Genomic DNA, 11,166 nt, shown 5'->3' on the forward strand with positions numbered 1-11,166 from the left:
TCTCTCTCTCTCTCTCTCTCTCTCTCTCTCTCTCTCTCTTCCTCATACTTCCACAGCATGGCATCCCATTCAGCAGTGTACAACACATGATCTAGGTCTACAATCCCAACTGCCCCTCACACAGAAGAGTCCGTCCCCAGAGTGTAGCTCCTATGCCATCTCAGGGCTCTAGGGTTGGCAGGAGGGAAGTTATCTTGCTAATGCTATTGCTCATAAGCCTTCACTGATGTGCTTCTCCCCATAACTGATATAACTTAATTGTTAGAAGTTGATATACATTAATCAACCACCTTTAATTAGCTTTCTAAAAGGGGTATTTGCTAAGGTGGTAAAGTAAGAGGAAAATATTCCCCTCTCAAAATCTCCCATGAGATCCCCCACCAGTACACAAAGTCCAGGAAAATGTAGGTTCATGCTTAGAGAACACATGTGGTAAAGGAGTACTTCCCAGCTCCTGGTTCCCAGAAGGCTGTTCTCCTCTGTGGGTACTCAAGATGTTCCTCCTAAGCATCATGTACCTTTTTGGCTGAGCCCTTTGTAGAGTTCCAGGTGCAGACACTACCATCAGCTGTTCCAAGGATATGGCATCCAGGGGTGCAGCAGGAATCCAAGACACCGATGCGAAGATGAGTAGCGGAAAATCCTCAAGTCCTTCAACGTTCACAAGGTCCTCCCCTGACCAAGAGGGGAGAGGGAAGATCAAAGCCAAGACTGAAATATTCTCTCCCTCCCCTCTCCTAAATAACTCCTTACCGGGGACTCTGGAACTACTGTCCCTCCTATCTCCCAGATCACTCACCGATTTGATTCCAAGTAGCTCTATAGTTTTCTTCACACTTCATAAGGCAGGAACAAGTTCCTCAGCCAATCTGCACAGACTTCCCATTACACCTTGGCTAAGTGTCCTGGTTTTGTTCACACCTAGTAAAACATAATGAGATAATTTCTCACTTGGTCAATGTACTAGGGCTAGCTGGGATAAGAAGTCAACCTCACATTTACATGGGTCTCAAGTCAGTCCAGGATAGGTCTCTAGGATGTTTTAATCTTCCATTCATCTCTCCAGAGCAGAAGAAGGGCAAAATTTTCCAGTGTCTCTCTCTTCTCCCTAATTACCATCAATGCATCCTTCCTGGTCTTTCCTCCCCTCCAGTTTCTTCCATTTCTCCCACTTGCCAGTCCTTATACATCACCATACATATCTCTGAAGTAGACATACTTTATTTTCTCCAGTTACTAAGAGTGAGAAAAGAGGGAGGAGAAAAATGCCAGCATTCCCACATGGGTTATTTCTACATCATTAGAGGAAATGCCCACATTGATGAGATCCCTGATCCCTTCAGTAAACACTACATTCATCTTCCTCAGTGGAAGGTTTTTTGGGAAGGCACAGGTCAGTTACACAGGATGTGAATATTTAAATGGGTCACAATTGGTACCAGTGAAGGACGTGCCCTTATTGATGAGATCAGGGAATCTTTGAAGTAAATATTCCCCTGGAGGTTATCCAGGGAGTCTATTAAAAGTTGTGACCTTTTATACTGATATTATGTTCACTATTACTGACCCTGGTGAGAGATATGAGAAGTGACTTTCTTAGGGTCATATTGCAAGGTAGCAGAGCACAAATTAGAACCAGTTGTCATGGTTTCTATTTCAGGGCTATTTTTACTATATCATACTATCTTTCAGAATAAGATATTATACAGAATTACCATTACACAGAAAATAAAAGTGACTTGCCTGGGCTAGGTAGGGACTTAAAGACAGAACCTGAGCTATAATTATACCTTCCAAAGTAAGTTGGTAAGTATTATTATCCCCATTTTAAAGATCCAATGACTGAGACTCAGAATTCAGTGCCTTGGCTGTTGACATACAGCCTCACTTCTCCTGACTCCTAAGTCAGTCCTCTTTACACTACACTGGTCTTGTGGTCTTCTTTCTATCACCCAAGTTTCCCAGACAGTAGAAATAATTTACTAGCTGTATGACCTTGGACTAGTCACTTCACCCTGTTTGCCTCAGTTTCCTTATCTGTAAAATGAGGGGGCCAGACTAAATGTTTTCTAAGACTCCTCCCAGCTCTAAATCTATGATTCTATGATCTGCCCAAGCTCACAGAGGAAGTGAGTCACAAATCCCAAGTAGAACCCAAAAGATCCAACCTCCTAGCCCTCAGGTGTTTTCCCCCATTCCCTTATGTACCTGGGGATGACTAAAGCACAAAGGAACGGTACCAGTCCAGCAGATAATCACTGGCTGGAACACCACTTAGAACTCTAGGGTAAAGCCTATGCAAATTGTAACCCAACAGCCACATCTGGTGTGAGACCATTTACAAAGATAGTTCTTGCTCTCCCCAACAAAGGAAGAAGAGGGCAATCACCCAGAAGGTATTTTTAACGGGGTGGAGGTGTGTGTTTTGCATAGTTTAGCTTTTCATTTTGTGGCTCAAAGACCTAAGCTGAGATGTTTGTTTAGGCAGGTAAAATCGCCTGTCACAACTTCCATCCAAGGACAGCCACTGTCTTTAGCTGAATTACAACTTGGCTGTAATGAACTTGTATTGTTCGAAGTCACTTTTACAGTTGTGGAAACTGGAGCTGACAAAGAGCCTGAGATTTAGCACTAGGAGAGATCTTCTGACCCACCCTCCCTCTTTTACAAAGGAGAAGCCAGGTCCCTAGAGACAGATTTCCCTACAATTTGTCCAAAGTCACATAGAAACCAAATGTTGTCAGAATTAGAACCTGGGTCTTCCTTTTCAAAGTCCAGTGAATCTACACCAGAAGAGCAGATGCCAAAGCCTCTGTCAGCACTGCCTGAGCAACTGAAGAGAATTTAACAATAAGGGAAGTACCTTCAGCATAACCCCAGCCTCTGCTTCTTTTTTCTTCTGACCTCCTGGGCTTTTTGGTAGACTGTAATTAGATTTGGCGATTTGTTTTATTGATGAGATGCTTCAAGTGGAGTGGGAAGCCTACACCACATATTCTCATGGTTGTTGAATCACATGAGAGAGTATCTAAAACTTCTGAAACTAGGATAGGGTGATAAGGACTTTGCCCCAGGACAGAGAAACTTAAAGGGCTTCTGATAGCCCTTACATTCTTCTAAGGAATAGAGGGAGGAAAGACAGATCTAGGGAGTGAGAAGGCAATGAAAGGGGTTAATTCATAAAAAAATTTAAAAGTAGAGGCCAGAGAAAATTTCCACTACACCAAGCTCTGGACCAACCTTGAAGTGGGAGGTGAAGCCTGGCCCTGGCCCAGTAAGCTAATGTTCTCATTTCCAGTAACAGGGGTTTGTCAATGACTGCAGCACATTTTACCAAGAGAAAGAGAATGGTAACACTTTCCAGAAACTTAGACTGTGCAGCAGTCTACTCCCCAGATTTGGAGGTAGGATGGGAAGATGGGGAAAATAGTTAGCAGTAGGAGGAGGAAGAGGAGGAGTGATGGTGTTGGTGTTGGTGGTGGTCGTGGTAATGGTAATAGTAGTAGTAGTGGTGGTGGTCATGATAGTAGCAGTAACAGTAATAGTAGTGGTGGTGGTAGTAGTAAGTAGTTAACATTTACATAGTGCTTACTATGTGCTAGATACTATGCTATGCTCTTTACAAATAATTCTCTTATTTGGTCCTCATCTTTCTTTGGGTGGATACTATTTATAGTTCTCATTTTACAGATGAGGAAACTGGAACAAATGGAGTTTTAAGTGACTTGCCCAAGGTCATACAGCTAGCATCTGAAGAAAAAATTTAGTTAGCAAATAATTCTTTATTAAACAGTTATGTGCCAATTATGCTAAGTTCCAGGGATATTTATTTATATACATATATGTGAGTATGCATGTATGTATACATACATATATGTATATGTGTGTATACACACACACACACATATATATATATGTTAGTCTGCAGGTCTATGTCTGATGGGAGTTCTAATATGGTTGGCCCTAAAAACAGAGGTTCACCCCCTACTAGATTGGAAGCTACATAAGGACAGGAACCATGCAAATCTTAACCAAACTTAACTCCTCCCACACAACACAGTGCTTTAAACAAAGGCATTATTTAATAATTGTTTTAATTAAATTAAGTTTGACTTACTTGCACTGAACAAAATGGAATGAAGTAGAATGTCCATTACCTCAAGGTCAAGTACAGAGAGTCGACATGGTTCCATGGGCTAAGATGGGAAGCAGAGATCTGTCTTGTGAGTCTCCTGCAGCTCCTAGCACTACATTCTAGTGTGGCAGCTAGGTGGCACAGAGGATAGAGGGCTGCACTTTAAGTCAACAAGGTGTTGGTCCACCTCTTTACTTACTAGCTGTATGACCCTGGGTCAGTCACTTAACCCTAGTTTCCTAGGTTTAAAATGGGGATTAAAAATAGCACATATAGGGGGTGAGGGGCTAGGTGGCTCAGTGAATAGGGCACTGGCTCTGGAGTCAGGAGGACCTGAGTTCAAATCTGGCCTCAGACACTTAACACAAAAACTAGACGTGTGACCTTGGGCAAGTCACTTAACCCCAATTGACCGCCAAAAAAAAAAAGCACATATATTACAAGATGGTCATGAAGACCAAGGTAACTTAAGTAAAGTGCTTTGAAATGAATGCTGATCTCTGCTCTGACGCTAACTGGATCATATAAGTTAATCCTGTTTCCTCTCACCCTGAATTGGTAAACTCCCATGATTCTGAGATCTAAGAAACCAAGCTGTCTCTAGGTGAGCCTCCCATGGGGCTCCAAGTCCATTATTCCTAAAGGTGTCTGGCTCAGCGGAGCTCCTCATGAAAACATTCATGTTCAGTGGCTCCCAGAGCCTCTCCTCACATCCAGACTCCAGGATCTCCAGGAGGGCTAGCAACAGGGCTGTGTTTAGAGATGTGAAGCATGCTGGAAAGGGAACTGGACCAAGACCATCGAATTTCATTTCATCTCACAGGTCACCACAACCCACTCACCGAAAACCACATCTATTTGTCAGGTCAGCTTGGTCTTTCACCTGTAGAGGCTGCAATGATCCATTCCCCGCCCCCCCTCACTCCCCCTTAGATCCTATTCCAAAGAAGAGATTCTGAAAATGATTTTGTGTTGTTCTTTTTTTAATCTGCCTACAAAAAAATCAAAGATACTTCAGTTTATGCATGGGGTGGGGGGGTGGAGGACAGGAAAAAATATCAAATGAAGGAGCAGCATTTTCCATAAAATCATTACAGTGAAAAGGAATTCAGAAATCATGTTGTCAAATTTACTCATTTTACAAATCAGGAAACTGAGCTTTAGAAGGGTAATGTGAGAAAGAAGATCAAGGTCACTCTGGCTTATTAATAGTTGAAACCAATTTCCTGACTCCCAGTTTCATAGTCTTCTCTCTGTAGATATCAGATAAAAATCTAATCTTTGATGGATTCATGATCTCATCCAGGTGCATACAACCTCTACCAGTTCAGATAATAACCTCCTTCAACCCCCATCCATTCCCTTCATGTACAATTCTTGCCATGTCTTTCAGTTGACATGGACCTGCTCCTTCACTGTAATACTACCACCGAGAATTCTCAAGTTACTGCTTTCTTTTCCTATGCAGGGAGCTCACAACAGAGGGCTCATTTCTATGCTAATTGGGCATCTAAATCCAGCCCCTGTGATGTGGAGGGAGTCACCTTTTGGGAACCAATATTGTGACCTGGCCCCCTCTATCTCTCAAGATGAATGTTTGCTATGGGCAGTTGCCTCTGTATACTGCTTTAATTCATAATCACCCCCAACATTTCTAAGTGAAGACTCACCCAAGGGAGAACATCCACACTTCTAAAGATCCACATCTGCATTTTCCTTCTACTAATCATTTCTACAGTGATTTGCTTGGAAGTTGATGAGGAAATGCAGCCTCAAATTACCTAAGGATTCACCCCTTAAGTATACACTCCATATATGTGCATAGACAGGCACACACACACACTCATGTGCACACACATAGGTAACTACCTAATCTTCCTCTGCTTCTGCGCACTCTCCTTCTTGCAAACAAACCCATATGATACAAATGGCAAAGATCAGCTTTGAAGTAAAACCAGTCCACAAATTGCCAGCATCAGAAAATTGTCCTAATTGTTCTCTTATATGTGATTTGTTGTTTAGTCATTTTCAGTCATGTTCAACTCTTTGTGACTCCATTTGGGGTTTTTCTTGGCAAAGATGTTGGAGTGGTTTGCCATTTTCTTCTCCAACTCATTTTACAGATGAGGAAACTGAGGCAAACAAGGTTAAGTGACTTGTCCAGGGTCACAAAGCTAGTAAGTGTCTGAGGTCAGATTCGAACTCAGGAAGATGAATTTTCCTGTCTCCAAGACCAGTACTCTACCCACTGTGGCACCTAGCTGTCCATTTATGTATGATAGGATAATAAATTTCAAAATTGGAATTTTGGATTATTGGAAATTATAGGAAAATTAGAGGCCATTAAATCCAATTCTTCTCATTTTAGGAAGGAAAGTATCTTGCCCAAGGTCACACAAATGGTAAGTGGCAGAGGGGAAATTTGAAATCAGATCTTCTGACTCTAGGGAAATAATCAATCACTACTTCAGGGAGCTGTAAACCTACACAACTCACTGCCTTTTAATTCAGCATCCCCAAAGGCTAGCATCTGTACATCTCCCACAGAGGATCCATGAAACTAATTAAAGACTTCCTTCTGTATTTTTTTTAATATCTCAAGAGCACCAACATAACACTTAAGACTATCTATCTAGTGTCTCCTATCTTCCCCACAGGATCAGACCATCTCCTTTTCTGGTCATTAGTATCTTTTACAATGAGGCAAATCAGCATTTATACTAGGCTGGAGCATCCTTCCTTACATGCACATCACCTGCCCTCTGGGCCACCCGTAATTCTGAGTTTGACTCTTCTGAGATTATATTGTCTAATGATGAGCAGAAATAGAGTCTCCCCAGAAGAAACATGGTGTTGAGGAGATAGGTTTTTGTAGTGGTGGCAGTTGGGGTCCTTCATAAGTCTCAAATGGGACGGAGTCCAGTCTCCTCCCCTTATTCATCTCTGGGTTCAGTTCATTGTCCATCTTCAATGCTTGGCCAAGGGACGGAGAAAAAGAGAGGGAGAGACAGATAGAAAGTCAGAGACTGAAAGAGACAAAGAGAAACACAGAGATAAAGATGAAAGGAAACAGAGACAGGGAGGTTTCCACAGCACATACTCTCGGAAGAACATTGTCCTCCTTCCAAGTAGTCGTCTTGGGAAACAACATTTATTCAAATAGCATGAGAATTGTTCCCCAAGGTATATACTCCTTTTTGGCGCCAAATGTTATTTCCAATTTATGAGCTTCTGAAGGTCATCTTCATTAGGGATGATAATCATACCAAAAACATATCACCTATTCTCGAACTCCACCTTTCCATAAAACATGGATCCCAATAACCTGTGATTGTTTCCTTTTTATTTTTTTTTTAGAGGGGGGATGGCAAGACAGTTAGGATTAAATGACTTGCCCTAGGTCACACAGCTAGTTAAGTGTCAAGTGTCTGAGGTCAGATTTGAACTCAAGTCCTCCTGACTTCAGGAGCTGCCCCTCCTTTTTATTTTAATCAATAAAAAACTCTCCACTTCCTCCCACTTTTCCTCTACCTCACATTGACCAGTGACTGATTCCAACACCCAAGCTCACCCTCAGAGAATGAAGATTCATCACTAAGGAGGAGATTTAGGGGAATGTACTGAAAATTCTGGAAACCAGTCCTGAGGGGTCTGGAGCTTCCTTATAGCTTCTCAGGGGAACATTCCTCATTTCGTTGAGGAACCTCTGGTCTGTTTGTTAAAAAATCAATCACATCTCTTTAGTCACACTTCATATTACTTGGTTTTATGGGTGAACCACATTATTATTATTTTTCATATTCTCAAACTGAGGGGTTGGTGATGTGGTTGGGGGGAGGGGAAGAATGAAAATAGCGAAGTTGTTTCCATCTCATCAGGGAAGGATTATATTCTCAGCCACAGGGATTCAGTTCTTCATTCAAAATCCCGTCCCTCCCTTTTATGGCTATTGTCACAAATGAGTATGAATGGTTAGTTCCCTTCACTATTACTACAGAGTGGCCCACTTCAGAAACAAGGGACTAGCTGATATCTTCCATCAGCTGTGTGACTTGGCCCCTCTGAGCTTCACTTTCTTCCTCCATAAAATGTGGGGAATGGGCTAGGTAGCCTTTGACAGTCCTTCTGGGTCTATCGTGAGCTAATCATCAATATTTTATTGTCTTTCATTTGTGTCTGACTCTTTGTGACTCCATTTTGGGGATTTCTTGGCAAGAATACGGGAGTGGTTTGCAATTTCCTTATCCAGCTCATCTGACAGATGAGGAAACTGAGGCAAACAGGGTTAAGTGACTTGCCCAAGGTCACACAGCTAGTTAAGTGTCTGAGGCCAGATTTGAACTCAGGTTCTCCTCACACCAGACCCAGAGCTCCATCACCATACCACCTAGCCTAAGAAAAACTATTTTTGTCAGTCCGTTTCCAGCACAAAAATTGTTCAATTGCTTTCTGTTGACTACAGACATAAAGTCTAAATTCTTTCAAATGTCATTCCACACCATTCCTAATTTGGTCTTAACTTTCCTTTTCTACTCAATTTTCACCTGTTTCAGGTGTATGCCAGAACCAGTCCATACCAGGTAACAAGAGTCAATTGGTAAATTTTCAGTGTAAGCATGTACACCTTGGGAATGCTATTTTATTATATGTTTATGTGTTTTATTATATATGTTTATTTTATATATTATATGTTTATTATGTATGTATATTATTTATATATTATTTATGTTTATTTTATATATTATATATTTATTATACATTATATTACATTTATTGCTTTGTTGGTTTCTAGACTTAAGAGAACGAAGGAGAATATTTCAAAAATGCAAAGTAAACTTAAGAGGATGTCACATGCATTTTCTCAAAGAGCCGACTATTAAACATTTACAAACACATCCCTGAATATCCCCCAGCATGCATATTCTCCTCTAACCAAGCCAGACTACTCAGTGGTCACAGGATCACGGAATTTCCAACTGATGGTCTAAGCTAGTTTCAGAGCTTACTCCCTAGAAATTTAGTTCCCAAGATTCCCAAGATTCATGCACCCTCATCCCTCCAAATGCAATGCCCTGCATGTTCTGGGACAGGCCCCACTGCCTCTCTCTGACTCAGTGGTCTCAGTCAAATAGAAAACTCCCACACAGAGAGCCCCAGTCTTTTGGGGGAGAGAATATGCTATTCATTTGAAATTGTCAGGGTTGATAGGAGCAGAATAGAGTTGGTGAAATCCCTCAACTGAGGAGATGAAAGGAGACGATCTTGTCAGTTATATCCCTCTCCATTACACACACACTAAACCCTCTTTGCCTCAGTTTCCTCATTTGTAAAATGAGCTGGAAAAGGAAATGGCAAATCTTTTCAGTATTTTTGCTAAGAAAACCTTAAATGGGTCATGAAGAATCTGAATCGATCGAACAATAACAGTAACATGAAGTCTTAAGGATCTTATTTGGTCCCCATAACAGCCTACAAGGTAATTTCTATTATTATTATTCCTATTTTGCAGATGAGGAAACTGAGGCAAAAAGAGGTTAAATGGCTTGCCCAAGGTCACACAGTTAGTAAATGCCTGAGGCAGGATTTGAACTCAAATCTTACTGACACCAAATCCTGTAGCATACAGCTCGGCTCCAATGTCCAGGGCCAAAGTTTTGTCAAATGAAGAGTTTGGATTAGGTGACCTTTTGAGAGCCTTTCCAGCTCTTGATATATGATCCTTCCACCATTAAATCCAAAAATTTCCTTTAAGACTTAGGGAAGTCCTCTCAATACTGATGTTTTAGGTATTGATTAATAAGCTTGTGTTGACATTAACCATGACGTCTGTGACTTCACATACTTGGAGCATGTCAAGGAAGAGCCAAGGGCTGTTCAGGAACAAAGCTGCATCGAAATACTCTATTGAATATATGGGCTGTCAGAGCTGGAAGGAACCTTGCAATACAGGAAGGTGCCAACCAGAAGAGATGCCAGGACATAGACTGCTAGATCTGGAAGAGATCCTGTAATGAAGAGTGTCAGAGCCAGAAAGGACCTGAGACCTCACCTATACCCACCCTTTCCTTTTACAGATGGGGAAACTGAGGCCAAGAGAGACAAAAATAACACTCAAAATTATAGAATTTGTCAGTGACTAAGGTGAAAGTAGAACCTGGTTTCTGGTGCTTTACCTAATGTTTGTCTGTTTTTTGATCCTAAAATTGACTTGTTACAAGACTTTAAGAAAAGGAAGTCAGCACACAGGCTCAAGCAGAGAAGGAAATAAAAGTGTTGTTTTCTAATTTCTAAATAACAGAGTAAAAAAAAAAACCTAAGATTTATATTGTACTTTGATGTTTGAAAAGTATCTTGTGTGCATTATAATTGGCTGTGTGACCCTGGGCAAGTCACTTAACTTCACATACCCCCAGTTTCTTCATCTATGAAATGAGAATAAAAAGAACATCTACCTTATTTAAATGTAGAGATTTGCAGCTCTTTTTGTGCTATGTAAATGTTAGTTATTACCATCATCATTGTTGTTATTGTTATAATTTCATTTGATCCTCATAATCCCATAAGTACTATACTTATAAAAAAAACATAACATTTTTTCAACTAATGAGGAAACTGAGGTTCAGAGGGCTAAGGGACTTAGCCAGGGTCTCATAGCTAGTAAATGTCTGAGGTGGAATTTGAACTCAGATCATCCCGACTTTAACTCCAGCACACCAACTTGTCATAGTAGATGCTGTATGTAATGAACATGACCAACTAGGGCTCAGATAAGTGTAGCATAATATAGTGGAAGGAGAATTGGTCTTACAGGCAGAAGATCTAGGTCCTAGCTATCTATGACTCTCTGTGTGAAGCTGGGAAGATAGTGTAACCCACTGAGTTTCAGTTTCTTCATCTGTAAAATGGGGGTGATGACAATGTTTCACAAATGAGAGACAGAGAGGGAGAGTGTGAGAGAGAGGGAGAGAGACAGAGAGACAGAGAGAGAAGAGAAGAGGAGAGGAGAGGAGAGGAGAGGAGAGGAGAGGAGA

General features: G+C 41.2%; 1 long non-coding RNA gene across 2 annotated transcripts in view; it reads right to left on the reverse strand.

Annotated features, from left to right (window-relative positions):
* Positions 1-31: 31 nt before the first annotated feature.
* Positions 32-11,166, reverse strand: part of LOC138159590 (uncharacterized) — a 128,422-nt gene continuing 117,287 nt past the window's right edge. For both annotated transcript variants that reach the window (XR_011167920.1, XR_011167919.1), the window contains 2 exons: positions 800-921; positions 32-675 (listed from right to left, as the gene is read on the reverse strand). This is a non-coding gene — a long non-coding RNA (uncharacterized lncRNA). The remainder of the gene's footprint in view (positions 676-799; positions 922-11,166) is intronic.

This window comes from Petaurus breviceps, unplaced genomic scaffold (genome assembly GCF_028583685.1).
Source record: "Petaurus breviceps papuanus isolate PSGF00001 unplaced genomic scaffold, PetGlider_PUasm1.0 176, whole genome shotgun sequence".
In the NCBI taxonomy this organism is placed as follows: Eukaryota; Metazoa; Chordata; class Mammalia; order Diprotodontia; family Petauridae; genus Petaurus; species Petaurus breviceps.